This window comes from Schistocerca serialis, chromosome 2 (assembly GCF_023864345.2).
Source record: "Schistocerca serialis cubense isolate TAMUIC-IGC-003099 chromosome 2, iqSchSeri2.2, whole genome shotgun sequence".
Classification (NCBI taxonomy): domain Eukaryota; kingdom Metazoa; phylum Arthropoda; class Insecta; order Orthoptera; family Acrididae; genus Schistocerca; species Schistocerca serialis.
In genome coordinates, this window is record NC_064639.1 from 561,414,313 (window position 1) to 561,440,053 (window position 25,741).

Here is a 25,741-nt window from a genome sequence, read left to right on the forward strand (position 1 = left end):
GCAATTTTAGGAGGAGAAGAAGAAAAACTGAAAATAGAAACCGCGAAAATCTGAACATACAATACATTTGCAGTCCCCTTGGCTGCGTACTGTTTATGTGAATATGCACAGTTATTACTACGTCTTATGTGTTCGAATGGTGCACGGGAAATACGTTTCCCTCTACGCCTCTACACCTACCTAAATAAAAGATTATCCACACTAATTTAAGCATCATGAGAAAAAGTAATTTTTATACGCTCTGAAGCAGAGAAAAAGATGCACCACGAAAGTAATTATCCGGATTGCACAGAAATCGGTAGACCTAATGTACATATGCAGGCAAACAAGTGATTACAATTTAGAAAAATTGGATGATTTATTCAAGAGAAAGAAAATAACAAATTGAGCCCGTCAATAACGCATTGGTCGACGTCAGGTCAGATTGATATCCCACTGTTGCCCGGGGCGCCTCCGCTCATGTCTTCACTGGTCATCGCGTCTCATCACTGAAGACAGTTGTACTCCGCTCAATGAGATGCCAGACCGAAGACGTGTCTGGAGGTGCACCGGACGGCGGTGAGGTGCCAAAATGACCGTCGCCCTCCATACAGCCCGACAATCTGGAATGATTATACGGGATGTCATTTCTTTTCATAGCCGGACCACTTTGGTTGTCATCCGCCGCACCGCTACTACATAACGGTTAGTCGACGATATTATACGCCCTGTTATGTTGCCATTCGCGGCAAGCCATCCTGGGGCTGCATGTCAATTAGATATGCTCGCCCGCAAACGGCGAGAGTTTCAACTGCTTGTGTTCTTGGCAAGCCCTACCTTGATCAGCAAAGTCGCCAACTCTATCCCCATTCGAGGGTGTCTGGAGCATTATAGGCAAGGTCCTCCAAACAGTTCGCGATTTTGACGATGTAACGAGCCAGTTGGACAGAATTTGACACGATATCCCCCGGAGGACGTCTGACAACTCTATCAATCACTACCAAACCGAACAACTCCTTGAGTTAATAGCCAGAGGCGGTGCGACGCGTTATTGCCTTGCTCAATTTACGAAGCTCGTATCTCTTGAGTAGATCTTCCAGTTTTTCTGAAACTGTAATCATTTGTTTGTATGTATACATCACATCTATCGATTTCAGTCCTATTCGCGTGATTCCTTTATCGTACGTTTTCTTTCTTTTTCTCCTTAAAGTGTTTGTTGATGTGCTAGACGAACACTCTCCTAAAGCTGAATTAACCTGTATCGACTTCGGGCAGCGGTGGATTCGTATAGCTTTTATTCTTGTAGTAATAAGTTACTGTCAGACCAACCTTCGCGTTGTTATTTCACAGACAGTGATTACTATTAGGAGTGCGGAATATTCAAGCAGAAAATCTTTTCGAGAAATGTTTCGTTTCTGTGCAATCTTGCTCGTTTGATGTGGAACCACATCCAACCTTTCCACTTCCAGAGTATGGTTGAGATGGCTGAACAATTCGGTTACAAGGAGCAAGCGCTGCGGTTTCTCTGTATGATAGGACGCCTGCCCAGTAGCCGGACGCACCGTGGCTGTACGGTGGAGGCCCCGGCTTTGACAGGTCTCGCGCCTACGTGGCTGTGGTCGCCCCCGCGGCTCAGTTGCGCGCTGGAATGCCGCCGGTATGCTGCAGCGGCCAAGAGCCGGCCAAAAAGGCCGCCAGCTGCCTGCTCGTCATTGTCCACTCCCTCATATGCCAGGAACGCGGCCGGCCCTCGCTACGGTGGCGCACACTCACTCTGTCTCTGCAAAGTGCCCATCGGCCTCTCCATATACTGCAAGTGCCGAGAAGTTACCTACGCTGGTAATGGCTGTCACTTCTTTACTACGTCTGGACGTTCTGCCTCCCAGCTATATCTGCGGCTGTGTGCATTTTGTTGGTCGACAAACCGTTTCGTCGAGACGCAGAACAAATTTTGATGCGTTTAGATAGTTATAGTACAGCTTAACCTACATCTAAGTGGAACAGTAGGTGTTTATGAAATTTTATTGTGTGATGGAAACATATCCCACGACAGCACAACATACAAAGTATTCAGAGTCTTTGCATGAGACGTCTAGGGGTGATAGATTCCATCACGCGGAATAAATTTCAATAGAGACTAAATGTTTGTCGACACTTCGCGCTTACGCTAACCACTCTTTAATATTCACAGGCGTTGATGCGACCACATTTCACGGAACTAGCAAACTCCACTAACCACGTGTTCTGCATTCTACCTAGCTCATTAATTGGTAGATTTATTTTTGAAAAAAAAAGCTAAGAATGAGTTTCCCAGGGCGGAGAAAGAAATTTTTTAAGCGAATCAGGATCTTGAACTAGCTCATGGCTGGCTTATAGGTAGCACATAAGGAATGTGCGTGCCCTGGCGTCCACGCCTTGCCGGCTTCCAGGAGCGTAACCCTTACAAAAGGACGCCTAGCGTTCACGGGAAGCGTCAGCGAACATTTTGTTTCTAACAAAAGTTATTCACCAGGACATGATCTGGCACCCCTCGACGTTTGATGCAAAGGCTTTGAAACACTTTGCACATGTCACTTTAACTTGATAGCAGACAGCTGTGCTAGATTCCTGCTGTTATTAGTACACCGTCCAGTGACATTAATGTTACCACATGTCAAAAGCCTGAGTAACATTTTGAGCGCAGACTACTCCGAGACGTCCAGGAAGGGAGTCTTTGAGGTACCGACAATGCCGATTCCAGTGCTATGGCCAGCTGCGCTAGGTTTCTCGGTTGAGGATCCATGGCCCGAACACTCCGATCGAGGTGGTACCACAGATTCTCGGTTGAGTTTAAAGAGAGGGGAGTACAGTAAACTCATCTTAGTGTTCTCCGAACCACGTACATACACTCGGATGTGTGTGACAAGTTGCATTGTCCTGCCGAGAGAGGGCATCGTGCTGTGGAAAAATAAACTGCACTTAGGAGTGGACATGGTCCCAAACGACACGTGCATACTTTATGTTGATCCATTGTGACTTGCAGTATGTCAAGATCACTCAGGGAATGTCACGAAAACGTTCCCCTGACCGTAACGTTCTCTCCGGCCTAGACTCTTCCGACGATTGTTGCTTTGAAACGTTTCACGCTCTGCACGCCAACAGCCATCTGTCGGATGGAGTATAAAACGCCATTCATCTGAAAAGGCCACCTGACGCCACTCACTCGACGCCCAGTTGCGGTATTGGCGCAGATTCAGCCTTCGTCGACGATGAACAGCAGTCAAGACGGTTGCACGAACTAGGCGCCTCATGTGAAGGCCCATACGCGGCAACGTTCACTGAACGGTCGTTGAGGAGCCACTTTTGCTAACCCCTTGGTTCATCTGGGCGGTCTGTAGCTTAACAGTTGTTCGTGTTGTATCCCGAACACATCTCCGCATCCGTCGTCCAGCCCTGTCATCTGTGGCTCGTGGTGCCGCACAGTCGCCTCGGCGCCGGTTTTGGACAGGGCCATTTTGCCGTGCATGATACACTTTTAACACGAGGCACGCGAAAATTTTACAAACTTAGCTTATTTGGAAATGCTTCCACTCTTGGCCGGAAAGCCAATGACATACCCTTTTAGACGTCAGGGTTGCTCCGTTTCCACAGTTCTACAGCAACTCCACTGCCCTCCGCGTCCCAACCCCCTCCCCCGGGAGGCTTTATACCATCCTGTACCATTGCTACCACCTGCCACTTGTGATCGCTTATTGTACATTGACGTCTGTTACTACTATTACAAGTATTGGAACAATTACCGCGAACGCCAGGTAATGCTTCATAGCATGTAGCTCGTGCCGTGTCATTTTCCCTAATTTATTGAAGTATTTGCAACTCCGAAGAATGTTGTTGGCTCTGAAAGTCATTATGAGTTTGAAAAAAATGGACGTGAGACATGAATACTTGCCGGTGGAATGTGAAGCTGCCTTCATCATCGTCACGTGTGTGAGGAATTAGCTAAATTGAGGAAAAGAGAAAGAGTGAAAGAGAGAAGGGGTGATGAGGGTGGATAAATAGAGGAGAAACTTCGATGAAGGTTTCTTCAAAGTTGCTACACCAAAGAGAATGACGTAGTCATTAAAAACCATCATATTTGCTTTATTCTTATGCCTCTAAGAGGTGGAATTCTACAGACTCTCCGACGTTGGTATAAGGGAAAATAACTGTGCGCGAGGTAACCGTCTGCATCTCGTATTTCTGCGTTTGTATAAGGGCCGCTTGAGATTTCTCCACTTTCTACTTCATGCTTGTATAAAATCATGCTTTTTTCCATATAGTACAACAATTCTCGTTTTATTCGGAGAATTAATACCGTAATGTTCCGTCTGTTTCAGGTACTGTGCGGTTCAGCCAATCCCTCAATGGTTTTTTGTCAGTGAGTATTCGGAAAGCACAACAACTTAATAGCTTTAACACATTTATGTATGTTGGTATTGGTACTAAAAAATTCATGAAGAGCAGTATTTGCTATTTGCGTGCTTCCTTTAAATGTTGACAAAGGTAGAAATTTCCTACATAAGTCCGCCTTCGTTGTCAATGTTTTGAGAATACAATCATCTTGATCGTTATTAAAATTTTCCTCATTTATTACGCCGTTTCGACCACTGCCATAATGAGACATTAAAAAGCGTAGAACTTGAAGAACAAGATTCAGCGCCAGTATTAAAATATATGCCTAATTGTGACGTCGCTAGTTCTAAGCTTTTCGATATGTGATGATGCCAGTAGCCGAAACTGCATAATATGCAAAGAAAATGTTAATAGTTATCTAGACGGCTTTATTCAGAAAGTAATTACACCAAATAGTTTTCGCTGTATCAGTAAAAAAAAAAAAAAAGTGCGTGGACAGCAGCGGGCTCTGAGAGGTTTCGTGCCTCTCCGGAAAGGGAAGCGCTATTTGGAATGCGCTACTCATGTGTAACGTAATGAACTTAGAGCCTAATGAAGTCCGTGCAGATCAGCCCCTCTATATCAAAAGGGAAAAAGAATTATCATTAGCGCGTAATTTGGCTGGCTGTGCGTCTCTGTGTGGACGCGATGTGGACGCGACCTGAGAGCGACGCGTGCGCCCGGCCGGCCCCTCTGTGGTATGCTCTCCACGTGGACATGTCGGCGCGGAACTCGCTTCATTCGTTAAAAACCCGAGTATTTGCTCCTAATCAAAGGACGTGGCTCATCATTTCATAAGACTTTTATATATTTTTGTTTCTTTGTGTAAGAAGCATCTCCGTTTTCAAGTCATTTATCTGAGCAGAACAGGTGCGTAATTCCTCGTGAAAGATTTCGTTAGTTAAGTGGAGGCACCCTTTGCCTTTGTGCTTTGATTATCGCGTCAGTGTCGAAATCACTGCGTAAATGAACTGTTTACCGCTATTGCAATATCTCGTACTAGTCAGATTACTGTTCTAGGTGCTTAATGTGACGGAGGTGAGGGAGCAATTCCTGTCAGAAAAAGCGCCAAAAAATAAATGAATGTAGAAATATAACTGTAAATGCATGGACTCTCTGCAGTGTAACAGTACAATGTACATTACACAGTACTAATCCTTTTACAGTACATGACATTAATTGCGCCAATACAAAGCGCTACATGGAATGTCGGTAGTAGCTCGTCAGAGCAGAATCTCAAAGACATCATATGATGACATACCTGTGTGAATGTTACGCCTTCTACGAAAAGTGTCATGTTTCACTCACACATTAGTGAAGTGTAGTCTTGTCTGGAACTAAGTCCGCAGACGATATCTTTCCAGATTCGCTGAAAGCACAAATCTAATGACCGGACCTGCCATACAACCAGAGTTACTGACAAATTCTCTTTCCAGCGGTTATGCAGGATGCCAGATGACGAGGTGAAAGCAGGTTTGAAGTAGGTACCTGATAAAACGGCAGTGCCATCGGAAAGAGTGCAGCACAGACTCTTGTTCACCCATTCCGACTAGGTTTGGCTTCGGAGCCTCGTCGTTCTTCAGCCACGTGACCTGTTGTGCTGCTATTGGCACAAAATTAGACACGGGGATGACTTTGCTCTGAGGTAACTACAGGTACCTTGTGTTTTCTGAGTGTCGTGGACCAGGGAAACAGTGATGTCGTTCTTGAAACGATTCAGCCATTGAATGATGTCTCATCTTAGTCCAACGAGATGCTTCCCTTGTGAAGATGCCTCCATTGTGAAGATAAAAGTAGACTGAAACTTCATAAATGTTATCATTCTCGGGTTCTGTTATTTCTAAGCTTGATATATATATATATATATATATATATATATATATATATATATATATATATATATATATATATATATATTGTTAGATTCGCTGGTTCTATGTGATTCATACCTTTTCTTCCAATTAAGTTTGCTAAATATTCACCTTTAAAGTTACGTTATTATTCATCAAAGACACTCGATTGGTTGAGGAGAGGAAGCATGATTTATGAACGCTACAAAAAAAATGGCTCTGAGCACTATGGGACTTAACTTCTGAGCTCATCAGTCCCCTAGAACTTAGAACTACTTAAACCTAACTAACCTAAGGACATCACACACATCCATGCCCCAGGCAGGATTCGAACCTGCGACCGTAGCGGTCGCGTGGTTCCAGACTGTAGCGCCTAGAACCGCTCGGCCACTCCGGCCGGCTATGAACGCTACAACGAAGTGTCTAAATAAGATTAGTACAAAGACAACTTTCTACCTGGCTTTATTTTGAGACATTAGTTTATTAAGCACTACTAGTTCGAAGGGCTGCACATCATTAATACGAATACCTCATTCTTGTAAGTCGGACGAGGCTACGACATTTAAAATCTTCAGTAACATCGAACTTGCAAATTATTTTATACTCTTTGGATTTTCTACGTCTACATATACACTCCACAAACATCCCTTCATAAGTCATTTGGAAATGGTGCGTGAGAATGGCGACTGCCGTTAAACATCCGTATGAGTTCTGATTTCTCTCATTGTTTCGTTGTGGTCATTTTGCGAGGCATACGTGGAAGAAGTAACATGTTGCCCGCAACTTCTTCTAACGTGCGCTCTCTTAACTTTGAATACACAACGTCTGTCTTGTAGCATCTGCCGCTAGAGTTCGTTGAGCGTCTCTGTAACGATCTCGAGCTTTCCAACCGAAACCGTCACAAAACGTGCCGCTATTCGTTGCACCTTCTCCATCTGTTCAGTTAATTCAACCAGGTAAAGGCCCCATACTACGTAAACGCTGCCAAATCTCCGTTCACAGGCCCTGACGGGCCCATAGGAACCGACCGACCACCATGTCATCCTCCGCGAATGAAGTCGTTGGATACAGTATGGAGGGTCGTACTGTCGGGACACCAGCCTCCCAGCCGTTGTCAGTTATCGTGACCTGGAGCCGCTACTACCTGGTCAAGTAGCTCCGCAGTTGCCATCAGAGGCTGAATGCATCTCTTTCCAGTCCACCCACATAGGAAAAATCACTGGCAGTCAGCAGCGCTGACCTGTCAGTTATGGAGGCGGACGAAGGTCCCAGACTAATGAACAGTATTCAACTACATCTTTTTAAGATTCCTCCAATGGATTTCAAACTGACATCTGCTTTTCTTACAGTTGTCTTAATGTGGTCAGTCCACATTAGGTCGCTCCTGGCGGCTACGCTTAGGCATTTTACGTAGTTACTGTTGCAATTGGTTTACCATAGAGAAGGCAGTTATTGCTTTATTGCTGAAACAGTCGGTTTTCGGTTATGTCCGATTTTTTCAACGTCACTTTAAACTGAGTGTTAAAACCGCTCAAAATAAACTGTTTCTGAAATAACTGATTTTCGGTTTTTTATTCCCATTATTTCCTGTAATAAACATCGGATTCGAACAAACACTGAAAAACTATGACTCCCTCATTTTCAAGATATATGGAATCAAAATAACAAATTAAATAAGCAAATAAAAGATACCTTGGTCCGTCCAACATTAGTTTCTTTTCTCTAACAGTGGTAAGTGACTGAAAGGTACATAAAATCACCAATAGCCCTATTCAGTAAAATCACCAGTAGTGATTCTAATTTTTTGAAACTCTTCTAAAAATCATGTTATAATCGAGGATCATACCACTATTTGGACATTACGAATAGTCTGTACTAAAGGGTGACTGACATTACGAATAGTCAGTGCTAAAGAGTGGAAACTGACGTTGAAGAACTATACTTTTCATGTTAATTCTTCCGTTTCCCGAAGCTCCAAGCAGATAAAGACATATTATGTAGGCACAGACAACAGATCACCTACTTCTTTATTTTTATCGCGAACTATTAATGAATTGTTAAATTTTTTCTCCTTACATGGTGTGCAAGTTTGTTGTGGCTACCCTCGTTTCAATCTTTCAAAGTAAATGGGACATTGTACGTCACTGACACCACATTTGATAAAATACTTCCACTCTAGGGATGGTGTCATTCTGTAATACATATAATATCCGAAGGCAACAGCGAGAAACTGCCTATAGAATAGATGGGGCAAGTCTTGTACACTGCGTGTGCATGCGTACCATCCAGTAGGCTACGCCATGTTGTAACAGGTACATATTGTATGATCAAAGCTGTACCGGTTCTAATGCCATGTGTTTGTTGCTCGTTCCTGTCGTCATATTTATTAAAATGGCACTGATCACATTCTCCATTTTCTGTAATAACGCAGTGTTTCAAAGCAGCGGAAATGTTAGGAATAAGAATTAATCGTTTTAAAGAAAGGGTTATTCTAAAATGGTTCAAATGACTCTGAGCACTATGCGACTTAGCTTCAGAGGTCATCAGTCGCCTAGAACTTAGAACTAATTAAACCTAACTAACCTAAGGACATCACACACATCCATGCCCGAGGCAGGACTCGAACCTGTGACCATAGCGGTCGCTCGACACCAGACTGTAGCGCCTAGAACTGCACGGCCACTCCGGCCGCCAGCTTATTCTAAAACCAAGTGTTTTAGCGCTACTGTAATGGCTAGCTGAGATTTCGGTGGTTTGCCCGCTTATTAGCAAAAAACAAAAAGAGACACCTGTTAGCACCGAGACCGAACAAATACCGAAAAATACAGGTTATTCAGAACTTAAATACCGGTAGCGGTTTTAACCGGTCACTTTTCCCAATCCCTATTTTAGCGCCAATAGTGAAATCGAAAAGTAATGCGCTTCATCGCCTATTTATGCACAATATAATTTATCCTCAAAGTTAGCTGCCACTCCCTGCACCGTTCATCGATCCTTCGAAGGTGTTCTTGCATTTCGCTACACTCTTCCGCTTTTGCATACTTCTTGTACGCATCGGTTTCGTTGTCTGAATAGCAATCACGACAGGAGTATTACGAGTGTTTCGCGTAGATCATATTCCCCGAACATGGCTACAGCTATTTATTTCTCTTCTACCTTTTGCAATAACAATATAACTTACAATGACAACACTCTTTCCTTTTCCGGTCTCCGATTGGCCTGTACGTTGTAGAAGCGCTGGTAATGCCATCAAGCGCGCAGCTTGAATGCAGAAAGGGAGAGAACAGCACGCAAGGTTAATTTCCGTTGCCACTGGCCGGGGCTCCCCCGGGGAGTACACGAACGTTGCGAGCACGCACGCACCCACCCGCGCACGATGGAGTGCTGGGTGGTGGCGTGGTGGGGGGAGTGAGAGGGGGGGGGGGGAGACAACGCCCGCGCCGGCGGCCTGCCCCAAGGCACCTCTGCAGGCCGGCGCTCGGCGCTAAGCTGTCGCGACATTTTTTTTATTTTTTTATTTTTTTCCAGTTTGTGGCCGCGAGGCTCACGTGTTGCGCACTCGTGACGCAGCCACGACCTCTCCCAGCCGGCCTCTAAATATAGGCGTCCGTGCGGGAGGCGGCCGGACCCACGCGGCGTGCCGTCAACTGGCAACGGTCACAACGGCCACAGGCTGGACGCGACGCAGCCTCGCGACAAGGCGCGGGTTTCTGACTGCAGTACCCGTTTCATTAGTGTCGCCTGTTACTCACAGCTACTCAGAGGAGAAGTATGCAGCTCTAGTGGATCCTCGAAGCGCGCTCGACTGCCTCTGAACGGAAGGGTTTCAATGCGGCAAGTTTTAACTTGTCACAAATGACCAGTTCTTCCGAGTCGAGTAACAGAATGAGTAGACACACTTAGAGTAGTAGACATTAATATGAGGAGTGTCTACCCATCGCCTTTATGTCGGCTTTAGCACTGCTGGGGACACAGTCAGTGACGTGTCTGAATCTCTGTGTTGGAATGGCAGCTCATTCTTCGTCAAGAGCTGAGACCGGAGAAGATAGTCATGTTGGACGCTGGAGCGAATTCGTCGTTCGAAGCCATCCCAAAGGTGTGGCATCGAGTTCACGTCGGTACTCTGAGCAGGACAGTCTATTTCAGGAATGTTATTGTCCGCAAACTGTTGACTCACATATGCTGATTTATGTCTCACTGTGTAGTCATGCTGATTCAGTCATTGCCTCTGAACTGTTCCTTTACTGTAGGTAGATCTTAAACACATTTCATCTTCTTCCACACTTGGCGCAATTAGTGGACCACACTCTAACCCCGGAAAACATCTGCATGCCTAACACCACCTCCACTGTTGGCGCTACACACCTTGACAAGTAACGTTTTCCAGACATTTGCTACACCCAAATTATTCCATCTGATCTCATCAAGGTGTAGCGTGGTTGGTTGGTTTGAGGGAAGAGACCAAACAGCAAGGTCATCGGTCTCATCGGATTAGGGAAGGATGGAGAAGGAAGTCGGCCGTGCCCTTTCAAAGGAACCATCCCGGCATTTGCGTGGAGTGATTTAGGGAAATCACGGAAAACCTAAATCAGGATGGCCGGACGCGGGATTGAACCGTCGTCCTCCCGAATGCGAGTTCAGTGTGCTAGCCACTGCGCCACCTCGCTCGGTAAGGCATAGCGTGATTCATAACAAAAATGGTTAAAATGGGTCTGACCACTATGGGACTTAACATCTGAGGTCATCAGTTCCCTAGAACCTAGAACTACTTAAACCTAACTAACCTAAGGACACCACACACATCCATCTCCGAGGCAGGATTCGAACCTGCGACCGTAGCGGTCGCGCGGTTCCAGACTGAAGCGTCTCGAACCGCTCGGCCACACCGGCCGGCGATTCATAACACTAAGTCACTTGCTTCCAGTCATCCACTACACTGTGTCGCCACTGTTTATACTACCTCAACTGTCACTTACCATTGACCACAGAAATGTTTGGCTTCTGAGAAGAGCTGCTCGACTATTGTACCCCAATATTTGTAATCCCCTAAGCGCCGTGATTATGCTACATTGAATGCAGGTAGAAGTTTTGAACTCACGAATTCGTCGTTCGAAGCCATCCCAAAGGTGTTGCATCGAGTTCACGACAGTACTCTGAGTGACTCATTGCGCTGGTAACAAGCATTTTTTTTTTCAACCACTCTCCGCAATGCTCGACGATCCCTTTCCGTCACGTCAGTACATAAAACCTGCCTGGTCTTGGTTTAGTTCTGGTTGTTTTTCGTGTTTCTAATCAGGTAGTGTAGAAAATAATCGGAAATGGACTCGGACACGTCTTTTACGAACAATCCATAAATTCATCCTCGTGGAATGGATTATGTAAGTGAGTAATACTCAAAATCACGACTGTCGTATGTGTCTTTTTATTCAAGTTGTGTTACGATCTTACCGTGTTTTCATCACGGAAACTATGAATGAATTTTTCTGTTAGTGTCGCTAAAGATTTCTCTATCTTCGAAATGATGGTCAGTTCACTACACATTATAACACAGCAATGTAGCCATAAATATGTTTTACACGTTTCTACCGTTTTAGGATGCGATTCGGACTAACACCAGGAAAGCGCCCACCACGTGAACCGTTTTATTGGTGTTTGGGGCATGTATTACTCAGATGGTATTATAGCACATGTCACGTATTTCACCTCTAACAATGTTTGTGAAAATGAAAAAGCGTAGTTGCATGTGACCCGGAGACCACGTCACTTTGAAGGTCGACCTATGACTAGCTGGATCAGTTGAAGGAAGACAATGGCATACCTCCAGCAGCAGAAGGGGGAAAAAAAAGAAGAAGACCGTTAGCAGGGACGAAAACAACTTTCCAATTATCCTGAGACATTTCTGGTGTCAGTGGTTCTTCTTACTTAATTTTTCACCGTCATTTCCATTTCTTAATCTTTGGTAGATCTGTACGAACGTTCCCTCTGTATACTGCACATTTAAGCGCAGTGTTTTTCCGTCCAAAACTGAAATGTGCAAGCGGATAAAAACGAGTTAGAAACATTTATCAAAGTATGATTAGCAAAACTGAGAGACAGTTCGTCTTATTGTGATATAAAGCAAGGTGTTTTTCTTGTTTCCGAAAAACTTCTTGATATTTATCCTGAAGGGAATTGTATGCTAGGCTGCCCGTCAGTTCGATCTAACACCTATTTAATCTTTCTTCTAACCAAAAATGGAATGTCATACGTGAACCTTAGTAGTGATAAGCGCTCCATTTTTTACTTCTGTTCATGAAACTGTCTCATTTCTGGGCGTGCAAGTTATTCAGCGAGTAGCAGTGCTGATGAACTTCAGACCCACCTTAAGTCCATTTTTTTTAAAAAAAACTTGCTTATATCTCGTGACAGATATTTACAGTTGGCACTTGATATTATCAGCTATCTGTGTACTCCGTCATATTTTAAAGAGTTATTCCCATTATCGAGATTTATATTTAGGACACCAGAAGGCAGGAAAATAACTTGATGAAATTGTTGCTGTGAGAGATGACGCAGAGATTAAGATAATGGACTCGTGTTTGGCAGGAACGTGGTTCAAGTCTCCGACTAGGTATGATTTGGCCGCCTTGAGTCATTTCAAATGAATGCGTAACCGACAACTTCCCCATCCCTTCCACTCGTCACTAATAACGTCAACGTCGGCAGAAGGCAAAATTTATCGTGCCTTACTGTATTGTTCATTCTTACATCTACGGATGAGTATGAAGTGAGAGATTTTGTTCAACTACCTTCACCTCTTTCGAAATTGTACTTGATATTCCTGTATCTCTCTTACTTTTCTCTTTAATCTACCATTCATCATTTGGGAATCGCGAGGGGCCAAACTCACTGTGCAATATCTCTCATCTGCTCGCGTTTTCCTTCTGTAGTACTATCACTTCGAAATTTATAGTATGTGATAGACCTCAATAATGAAGGTGTTTTCACCTCTCTCTCTCTCTCTCTCTCTCTCTCTCTCTCTCTCTCTCTCTCTCTCTCGGAGTCACCCCATAGTGCCACATGTAACCAGAATGTATTGGCACGTTCATTTTTGTTTGAGATAACTGACGTGACTAAACATGCAAGCGGTGGTCACGTGGAAATAAGCTGTTGGAGCGTTGCGTGGAACTGTCTGTCATTACCAGTGACAGTGGGCTGACCCGTTCTTACCGTAGGTTAGTTTAAAGACAGATTATATCGGTGATAGGAAACATTAGGTCCGGTTTTATGTGGTAAATATCTTGCTTAATCTTCAGTAGAGTTGTCTTTTTATGGTAAAGGTTGCTTTGTATTTTGTGAGTGCCTGTTGTAGTCCGTAGGTGGTACTGTCAAGTAAAACAGTACAAAAATGTAAATATTGTGTCGTCAGAGGTATCCTTATGTATAGAAATTAATATTTTCACTTGAAAGTTTGAGTTTGTAATCTGCTAAGGAGCGAATCGTGCAATAATTGCACCTCCATAAGCGTACGTTGCAACTCCACTGCATTTCCTGTCGCTGCGCGCTATTCAATTAATAGGTACGAAATTGCCAACATATTGCTGCTGCAGAGCGTGCAGCATATAAGGTGCTTTGATGTTAAGAAACGCGTGGCAGAGCGAGGGTTCGTGAAACACGATGTGGAACGACAGGAGCGGTGTCCATTGGTGGCGCTTAAGGCTGAAGTGAATGGGCTGTCGGTAGGCGTTTGTGGGCGGCTCTGGTTGCGGTAGGCAGGCGTTAATCTGGCGTGTCGCGCCGAGTCGCGCGGAATCGCATTGTGTGGCCATGGCTGGCCGCCTCACAGCCCGGGGTCACAGGGTCACGCGGGCGCTCGCGCTCACTGCAGCAGCCATTTACGCCATCTCCACACCGTATTCCCCCACACAACTGTGCAACTCAACATTAATTTTATTCAACGTGTTTCAAGAGGGTGAAAGAAAATAATGCCAATTTGAAGCTTCGAGTCGGTCTGTGAGCCGTGTTTGCACGGATGGTTCAATTGGGAAAAGCGCTCCTCCAAGAAAGGCAGGTTTCTGCGTTCACCTCGCAGTCCTCCGCGCAATTTTAATCTGTCAGTGTTGTCCATCGTAGTCATAAATCACAAAATGGTAGCAACATAGTACCTCATCCATTTTATTGCCTACTAGCCTTTTTGCCACAGCTTTGTACGCATATGTTTTCGACACATATATTGAACACACTTCCTGTTCCCCCTCACTCAGCCTTCCTCTCCCTCTGTCTGTCCACCTCATCCTCCCACCTCTGTCTGTCTTCTCTTCCCTACTCTCTCTGTGTGTGTCTTTAACTCCTCACCTCCATCTCTTTGTCCATTTCCTCCAACTTCTCTCTCTCTGACCGTACCTTCCATCTCCCCTCCCCCTCACACAACACACGTGTCATATATTGTGGGCTACACATAAGGGCCTTGAAAATCATTTATTTGCCCCTGAGGTATAGGCCGCCATGCAAAGCAGGTCGAAAAGCCAGGCCAATACTCCTCCAACACAACACTCTACACAACAGTCTACATTTCAGGGCCTGGAAAATTGTTTCTTTCGTCTGACGTAGGCTGACCTGCAAAATGGTTGATTTGTCAGGCCAATACTGTTCTCACACAACCTGCCTGTAATGCATGACACCCTTTACACCAGTGGCTCGAAAAACAAGTTTTTCCCCGTGTCTCTACTCCTACTGAACGTGGGAGGTTATAAAACCTCACAGTGCTCATACTTGTGACACCTCGGTTTTATGTGCCAAAATTGCTTGAAACCGACTCACGGGTTTGGGAAGAGATCCTGGACGCAGACACATACACACACACACTCAGTATATATATATATATATATATATATATAACTGTGTGTGTGTGATTGTTATCCAACAGTAAGAATAAAAGATAACCTCAAATGAACTACTGTATAATAGTATACATTGACAATTGATTACGCTAATTTGTTCACAAACAGGCTTTCGACCGCACTGGTATTGTTTGTGCATTCGTTTCACAATCATCCGTCCACAGCATTCAGTGTATGTTAAATAATTTCACTTTCCACCAAGAGAACATTTTTAAAGAAAACAGTGAATAAATTTGAATTTCTTGAGTACTCTGGGAGAGCAAAACAGTGAAAAAATATATTAAAAATATTCTCTCACTATGATTGTGTGGATCAAGTCTCATTTCAGTGTAATTGACCCCTGACTTACAACAACATATCTGGTATGATAGATCTGGTCAAGGGGTATAACTTTCGCTAGAGACAAAATGTTGGGTGACACTTCCGGATAACACTTTTATCGAAGTCGCCAGCCTGAGGACGAAGAAATTTGAACTACTTCTAGGGTCTACAGTCATTCGTGCTGAATCAGCAAAGTACCTACTCCGTAAACTGATGAGGTGATTTTCAACCTTACAACCTTAAGAATGAGTGTCTCTAAGCGGAAAAAGGTTTTTAAGAAGTGAATCAGGATATTTAATTGATTGCCTGTTTGGCAGAGCGGTTCTAGACGCTTCAGTCTGGAACCGCGCGACCGCTACGGTCGCAGATTAGAATCCTGCCTCGGGCATGGATGTGTGTGATGTCTTTAGGTTAATTAGTTCTAAGTTCTAAGGGACTGATGACCTCAGATGTTAAGTCCCATAGTGCTCAGAGCCATTTCAACCATTTTTGACATTTAATTTTACTCGGTCTATCTCCTTTCACTTGGAGCAGTTGACCGGATTATAGGCAACACACACCGCATATGCACATGACCGCATGCCTACGACCTGACATGTCCTAGATGCATAATCAGTACTGAAGGATACCTAGCGTCACCTGGGAGCATCAGCAAACATCTTGTTTATAACAAAAGTTGTTCTCCATAACTTGGTGTATCACCTCTAGAGGTGTCCGCCCCCGGTAGCTGAGTGGTTAGCCGGCACGGTAGCTCAGCGTGTTCGGTCAGAGGGTTAGCAGCCCTCTGTAATAAAAAAACTGAGCTAATCGATCAACAACGAACTTAAACGGATGTCTTACGACGTCCGTCCCGAGCAGATGCAACGAACAAAAGAGAACAAAAATGAGATTAAAAAAAAAGTGGTCAGCGTGGCAGACTATCAATCCTAAGGGCCCGGGTTCGATTCCCGGCTGGGTCGGAGAGTTTCTCCGCTCAGGGACTGGGTGCTGAGTTGTCCTTATCATCCTCATTTCATCCCCATCGACGCGCAAGTCGCTGAAGTGGCATCAAATCGAAAGACTTGCACCAGGCGAGCGGTCTACCCGACGGGAGGCCCTAGCCACACGACATTTCATTTTTTACCTCTAGAGGTTTGTTGCAAGGACTTTGAAACATCCAGTATACTTGAAAAGATACCACATACTCACGAGGAGCTTCGGTTTTTATATTTCGTTCGTATATTTCTGGTTTGCTCTCAAAGCAAGTGCCTGAAATTTCTCTGTTTGTTTTTAAGATTTTTCTTACCGGAAGTAAGCAAATTATAGTACCAGACACGCTGCTAAATAATTATCGAGAGAGAGTATTGGATGCAAAAGAAATGCGAGTGTATTTTAGTGAGTTGACAAGCTACTATTGTCATGAACTTGAAGAACTTCATTTTAGCCATCGGCCGTACGAATTTTTTTATTTTTTTTTAGCTGTTTCGGTGTTGTTGGCCGCTACGCTCGAAACCGGTAGAGAATGTAGAATAATTCGTACAGCTGATGACTAAAACGCAGTTCTTCAAAACAAATGCGTCGGGCGCGGCGGCCGACGGGATCGATTGGCGCTTCAGGAATTTTAGCGAGGACGTGTGGCGCGGGGCGCGTCGAGATGGTTAGCGGTGACAAGCCCCGCGGTGGGCGGCGCGCGGTCAGTAACGCACTGACGACAGCCGACAAGCGCCGGCCCGATGCGCTAATTAGCGACCGCGGCGCACCCGCCGCAACAGGTACGGAAAAACACCGCGTCATTACGCCGGCCTGTGGAAGCTGTCGCGGCGCTGTCCATGTCTGGCGTCGAGAATGGGTCATCCAAAAAGGGGGAAAAAGACATAATATATAGACACAGAAATTTCTGAAAATATAGAATCCATCGAAATGATGTAGAACAGGTAGAGGGGGAGGTGGGTTCATGGTTTGTCATTATCTTCCCCCGGCCCACCACCCCGCTCTCAAACATAGCTCTTTTACACGCCAACACACAGAAGGCAATAATTTGAATCCACTCTGCATTAGTAACATTTTGAAGGAAGAAAGATTAGTGTTTAACCTACGAATCTGCCCACTCTTTACCACAATAGACAGCTTTGCATATTATGTAAAATTCCATTACTAATTTGCGCACAAAGGAAGCACTATCACATTAAATCAAAACATTAGTATATTCTTGGTTACATCCTAACGGAAAGAAAACCGCAGCACCAAAAAGTAATTAATGTAGAGTAACGCAATTTCGGGAGCACGTTTGTCTGGATGACATATTTAAGTGATTAACATTGAAAGATCACAGATTAATGTAAGTGCAAGATAAGCCATTGTAAATGTGAAATGCTTGTGCTTTAATCACCGGTGGTGGACGTCAGTTCGTGGTATGGAGTTCCATGCCTGTTGCACTTCGTCGATCAGTAGAGGCACGGATAAAGCTGTTTGTGGATGACGCTGGAGTTGTCGTCCGATGGAGCCCCATATGTGCTCGATTAGAGACAGATCCGTTGATCGAGCAGGCCGAGGCAACGTGCCGACATTCTGTACGGCATGTCGGATTACAACAGCGGTGTGTGGGCGAGCGTTATGTTGTTGGAAAACACCGCATGAAATGCTGATCATGAATGGCAAAAGGACAGGTCGAATCACCAGACTGACATACAGTTCTGTAGTCAGGGTGCTTGAGATAACCAAGGCAGTGCTTCTGCTGCCATACGAAATCACACCCGAGACCATAACTCCTGGTGCAGGTCCAATGTGCCCAGCACGCAGACAGGTTGTTTGCACGCTCTCCGCTGTCTCCTTCTAATCAATACACCGCCGTCACTGGCACCGAGGCAGAACCAGCTTTCGTCAGAAAACACAACAGAACTCCTCCCTACCGTCCAGTGAGCTCTCACCTGACACCACTGAAGTCGCAAATGGCGGTGGCTTGGGGTCAGCGGAAAGCACGGTAGAGGGCGTTTGGCTCGGAACTGTCCCTGAAGTGACCACTTTGTAACATTGCAGTGTATCTGTGTTGAGCCAACCGCTGCCCAAATCGCTGCTGCAGATGCAATACGATGCGCTAGAGCCATACGCCGAACACGATGGTGTTCCCTCTCGGTAGTGCCACGTGGCCGTGCAGGTCCCGTCTCCTTGCGACCGTACTCTGTCGTGGCCACCGCTCATGGCAGTCATGTACAGTGACTACATCCCTGCCAAGTCTTCTGCAATATCGCATAACGAACATCCAGCTTTACATAGCCCTATTACACGGTCTCGTTGAGACTCAGTGAGGTCTCGATAAAGGCGTCTTTGCCGCTTCAACTCACCACGTCCAATCTCAAACGTAATTAACGCTCACGACAGTTACGGCGTGTATGTAAATCAAACCTTATTTGTATCCTCATAGTGGCGCTAGTAGCTCTTGTACGACTGATACGAAATTTCGATAGACATCACCTTTCACATGTAGAAACACGCCCACCAGCTTTCGTTTATGTCGCACAATTCCTTCTTGGTGTTGCCATTCTTTTACGTCAGTGTGTTTGTTAAATAAGGGTCGCCGAGTCATGGAAGAAGTTGTAACCAGTAGGGTTCATAAATGGAAGTTGATATCGTAATACAAAGAATGTATTTAAAGTGAAAATCAACATGAAATCTTATTGTGGGGTGACTCTTGAAAAACAAAGACACAGGAAACTGAAATGAAAACCTGTAGTTAGTCATAAGGGACCTCGATTGACATTGTTAGGAAGGCTGAAAGAAGAACAAAATCAGAGTTTCTCATCTGTGCAATTCGTATTTTCAAATTAAGAAGAGAAATAACCAAATGAACTCCGCGTCCAAGGTGCACGATCAGTCAGTTAACCTGCTAGCTACTCAGAGAGTGAACTTCGAAATATGAAATTAACACCTCATGAGACTTTTATTCAAAGACAATAATTTCACTGAAGTCACCACGATTTACGATGGTTCACTGGACCTTAGAAGGGAGGGACGTGGTTCTTTACTAGGACGAGTCAATACCACTGACGGCAGTACGTTCGGATGATGTGTCACTGTCAAGTTGCTCGATGCAACTTGGACGGCACGAGGAAGAACTGCTGCAGCACAGTACCCTATATTACGCTACACTACAAATGGTAACTGAAAGAAATACGCAGTGAGATGAATAAAAATTAGACTTTTATTCAAAGACAATAATTTCATTGAAGTCACCACGATTTACGATGGTTCACTGGACCTTAGAAGGGGAGGGACGTGGTTCTTTACTAGGACGAGTCAATACCAATGACGTCAGTACGTGGTCTGCATCGTGTTCCCATGCTAGCCATAAGGTTGGCAACGAATTCTTGTGGTAGGGCCTTCCATTTGTTAACGACAAAGGAAAAGATGGTAGTACAGAATGAAGTTATGCAACCGGCTTTAATAGCACAGAAAGGTTCTGAAAGTACACTCGGCTGCGTAACAAGTTTATGTAAGGGCGTGTCGTGATACAGTGCCGCCCATACCGCACGTGCACCGGAGGCAAATCCAGGATATAGTGCAACACGATTGTGACGTCACCGGCACAAGACAACGTTCAGGTAGGCCTCTGCGAGCGGTACGATGAAAGTCCAACCTGTTATGGCAGTGACCATGACTGCTCGCTAAAGCAGAATGAGGTCACCTGTTAACTACTGACGCGTAACAGATTTTGTTACTGTTGGAGCAGAATTTCTATAAGCTCTGTGTCATATGTTTGCCTACACAAGAGAGAAATAATAATTTACCAATCAAGTGCCCAATTCTACTAAAACATACGTCCCTTTCTGCTTCTCTGCTTATTTTCCTGTTGTGGCCCAGCAGGCAATGTCTAATATCCCTCCGATGAAACCGCAACGTCTCGCCGGCACCCAGAATCTGTTAAGATTTGTCGGATCCCAGTAGTGGGTTCGAGTCCCGGTTTGGCACTCTCTTTCACTCGCCGCCGCTGATTCCGCATGAAGTCCCGATTCAGCTGATATTATCAGTTCCTTCCCTTTCCCTTTCCTTTCCGTTCTGCCCCCCTCCCCCCCCCCCCTGCCTCCGTCAGATTAAATAATTATCGCAGCTGTGGAGATTCCGCGTGGTGTCAGTTCTTTCGGACATGACCGAAAGAACAGACACTGTGCACTCTTATTTCTTTTATTTAAACGTTATTTGAATTTCCTTCAATTTTGTGATATTTCTGCGGGGGGGGGGGGAGGGGGGGGGGGAAATGGCAGGCCTGATATCAATCATCGACCATGTTTCTGGTAAAATCATTATAAAGTGTGTAAACGACATATGCTTGGTGAGTTGGTGTTGTATGTGGTCTTTGTTGAGGTGGTGTTATGGGTTCCTGAAAATATTTCCTATGCAAGGAGATGCTGGCCTGGAGCCTTCATTTTGAATTAAAGTCGTGGGGCAAGGTAGATCTCAGGTATAATTTGGAGGGAGGGGCAGCTGAAATAACCATGGGAAAAGACGTGGGGTGTGTCCAGCAGAAACGGTGGTGGGTCATGGTGATGTGGACATGGCAGCAGACCAATTTCTCAAAGTTAGGTTACATGGTAATGTGTGAAGAATCGACGTTGTGGGAGACACAGAGCAGGAAGAGATATTTCGAGTGTTTGGAGAGGTCTGGGAATTTTTGCTGTGTTATGCCACACGGAGAGACAGGGGGAGGCGCTCCTCTCAACTGTTCATGAGATAAATACGAGCGAGAATCTGCGTTCGACCGTGAGTGGTTTGAAGCGTGGGAAGACACTTGTAAGAGAGAGAGAAGGAGAGAAAGGCAGCACTTTGCGGGAGGCGTCATTGGCCGCTTCGTGGAAGAGACGGGGGCGCGGACGCCGCGGGCCTGATCTCGGACAATGGCGCGCGATTAATGAAGCAGGGCCCGCTGTCGCTGCTGGGCCGTTTCCTGGGAGACGCGCTTTTGTGCTCCGCCTCTGCCTCCGCCTGCGCTGCCCGCGGGCCGCGGTCCCGCCCTCGGACTCACGTGCGTGCCGTCACTCATGCACGTCTCAGTGTCGCCGCTGCGCTCACGTCTCCCGACTTCAGCACTCACACCGCCACCGCCACCGCTCGTAAGCTGCCTCCTCGTACCCCACTCGTAATCACTATACGGACAGGTGACAGAGCAGCGGCGTTTGTGTAAAGTTATCAGTGCTAGTAAACAAGCAACATCGCGTGAAATATCCGCGGAAATCAATGTGGGAAATACGACGAACCCATGCGAGAGACAGTGCAGCGAAATTCGGCGTTATTGGGCTATGGCGCAGAAGACCAACGTGAGTGCCTTTGCCTGTACAGCCCCTCCTGTGCTTGTGACCATATCGGTTGAACCGTACATCTACATCTACATAATTACTCTGCAATTCACATTTAAGTGCTTGACAGAGGGTTCATCGAACCACAATCATACTATCTCTCTACCATTCCACTCCCGAACAGAGCGCGGGAAAAACGAACACCTAAACCTTTCTGTTCGAGCTCTGATTTCTCTTATTTTATTTTGATGTTCATTTCTATCTATGTATGTTGGGCTCAACAAAATATTTTCGCATTCGGAAGAGAAAGTTGGTGACTGAAATTTTGTAAATAGATCTCGCAGCGACGAAAAACGTCTTTGCTTTAAAGACTTCCATCCCAACTCGCGTATCATATCTGCCACACTCTCTCCCCTATTACGTGATAATACAAAACGAGCTGCCCTTTTTTGCACCCTTTCGATGTCCTTCGTCAATCCCACCTGGTAAGGATCCCACACCGCGCAGCGATATTCTAACAGAGGACGAACGAGTGTAGTGTAAGCTGTCTCTTTAGTGGACTTGTTGCATCTTCTAAGTGTCCTGCCAATGAAACGCAACCTTTGGCTCACCTTTCCCACAATATTATCTATGTGGTCTTTCCAACTGAATTGTTCGTAATTTTAACACCCAGGTATTTAGTTGAATTGACAGCCGTGAGAATTGTACGATTTATCAAGTAATCGAATTTCAACGGATTTCTTTTGGAACTCATGTGGATCACCTCACACTTTTCGTTATTTAGCGTCAACTGCCACCTGCCACGCCATACAGCAATCTTTTCTAAATCGCTTTGCAACTGATACCGGTCTTCGGATGACCTTACTAGACGGTAAATTACAGCATCATCTGCGAACAACCTAAGAGGATTGCTCAGATTGTCACTCAGGTAATTTATATAGATCAGGAAAGCAGAGGTCCCAGGACGCTTCCCTGGGGAAGACTGAAAAACAGTCGCCTGTGCTGATGAGTCCCAGTTTCAGTTGGTAACAGCTGATGGTACGGCTCCAGTGTGGTGCAACCTCCAGGAAGCCATGGACGCCAAGTGGACAACAAGGCATTGTGTAAGCTAGTGATGTCTCCGTAATAGTGTGGAATATGTTTACATGGAATAGACTGGGTCCTCCGATGAAATTGAACCGATCATTGACGGGCAGTGGTTATATTAGACAACCAGGAGACCATTTGGAGCCACTCATGGACTTCATGTTCCCAAACAACAGTGTCATGTCACCAAGACAAAAGCGTTCGCGATTGGTTTGAAGAATATTATTGGACAATTCGAGTGAATGATTTGGCCATCCAGATCGCCCGACGTGAATGTCATCGAACATTTATGGTACATAATCTAGAGTACAGTTCTCGCACAGCATCCTGCACCGTGTGACTTCCACAATTATGGACGGTTACAAATGCAGAATCTCTCTCTCTCTCTCTCTCTCTCTATATATATATATATATATATACATATATATATATATATATATATATATATATATATATGTGTGTGTGTGTGTGTGTGTATATATAATTGATATATAGAGAATCTAACGAATGTATCATGACGTTTGTTTTACTTGTACAATTCACACACCGTTGGCAAACCCTGTTTGTCATTGTGGTCTGATATCTTCGAGTTTTTAATATGAAGCTGTTAGTAATTAAAAGCTCAAAATTCCGGCGATGGGGCGGCGGGAGGGGACGCTGTCGGTGCCATTCGTGCTTTGATGGGTTTATTAACACCTGGTGTTTCAAAATGAATACCGAGGTTTTAAGGTTTTGTAGCATTTATTTCATTCAGTTTACAGTTATAAATAATGTACCAAATGAAAGAGCTACTCCAACAGTTTTTCTTTCACGTGTTGAATGTGAGCACCATTCATCATTCAGAACACATCGAGTCGACGGGCGAGCTCTTCTCTAACTTAGATCAGTGTGTGGGGTAACTATTGCATCAAGTGTTTCAGTCTTGTTTCGTCAGTCGGACAGATCAGCAGGTAGCAGAGGCGCAATGCATAAATCTTTATCACCCCCGAAGCTAAAAATCGTATGGCCTCAGATCGGGTGAACGTGAAAAAAAGTCTGTCATCCGGTCCTTTCTGGCCAAACCAGCGGTCGAGTACGACATCGTTTAACCAGTCTCGTACTGATTTACGCCACTGAAGCGGCGTACCATCTTGCTGCAAAATAAATTTCTGCTGTTCAGCTTCTTCGAACTGAGGAAGGAACCATAGTCCTAGGGCATAGAGATAAGAAACACCAGCTACAGTTGTATCACTGAAAAAGAAAGACCTATAAATTCTCTGCAGGGTTCTAGCAAAACTCATTGAATTTAGGGGAGTCTCGTTGCAACTGTACCATCTCGTAGGGATTTACTGTCTCCCAGGTATGCACATTACGTGTGTTCACATTTACACTTAGGTAAAGTGACGATTCATCACTGAAGACGACACGATCCAGGAAATCTTCATCGTCATGCAGCAACATTTCGTTTGAAAAGTTGGCACACAACCCGTTGTCTGAAGGTTTCGCAACTTGTAACAGGCGTACAAACAAAACTCTTTGCCTGTTATTCCCAATCCACTGAAAATTTTTTGAGTTGCTCTTCATTTGATGTATTACTTAAAGTTGACTGTAACAAATGGTACAAAGCTTTAAAACTCCGATACTCATAAGCATCCGGTAGTTAATGGTAAGGCACCACACCATGATTCCAAAGATCTCGGGCTCGGTTCCCCGTCAGTTCTATGTTTTTTTTCTGCTGCCCTGGCACTGTATGTTAATGCAAAGAATTGGGACGGATTGTATTTCTGCAAAACTGTCTAGCTTTACCGTGAAACATCCTTTTTTCACTATCGTAAAACTGCACACATCATCATCGCAAAATCTTATATATCAGTATCGCAGACGCAAAGTGAGCAGCAGTTTGCCTTAAAAACCGACAGCGCAGCACACTGCTTGTCCTGGTGAGACATTTTAGAATGGGATAAGCTGGAACCAATGTGTTTATGTCCTGCAGTAATTATAGTTCACCACGTTGATATTTGTCCCACAATTCAGTAGCAATTTTCACGGTCACGTCTCTTTATTTTTCTTTTACAATGCGCTGTGTTAAATCACTGATATCTTTCACTTCGCAATGGCTTTAAAACTTCTCCAAAATCGTGGACAGAAAAATGGGGTCTGTTTTTTTAAATGTAGTTGAAACTGCTCCACACCATTTGTAGTTCTGATTTCATCTGATGGTGTGCATATAAATTAGAGACAATTTAGCATCTTCACTCACGTACTTCTCAAGTACACACCCAGATCGTGTTTAGGAACAGCATTATGCAACTCTACGAACGCAATCGTGACTGTACTTGGAGACAGAAATGTTTCCGATGAAGTCAAAGTTTGACTATTTTTCAATGCCACTCCTCACCTAAGTGAAATCTGCAGCCCGTAATTTTGACGCTTGGACACACTTTCTGTGCCGCTACAAGAACTGCAACTTCAAAATCTAAGATTACTGCTTCAGTGTTGAAAATTTTCGTGCTCAAACTACGAATACCGTTCCTCATGCACTCTTATCCTGATACAGTTTTTCATAAAGTTAAACAAAAAGCAACTTCAACATCCCCCAAGGTAGTATACGTAAGTGATGTGTAAAGTTAGTGCGTTTATGGGAGTGTTTTGGTCCTATTAGGACACATATTACAACACAAAAACTTCAGATTTTGTTCACAAGTGGAAAATACTATATTATTTTCCCGGTCTACGGAACAGGACCTTCCGTGTCGATGGGTTAAAATGTTCAAACTATGAACCAGCTCTAATGCCTCCTTTGTAGTACGAGGATGAGTAGGCTCTATACAACAGTGTCGTTGCATCAAAATACCGGTTATACTATTTCAGTCGTCTCCTTGTCGATTGTGCTATAATCATTGATTCCCTTAGTGAGAATGAAACGAAGAGACCTTATATAACATCGAGACCAATGAATCCAAGTATCGTG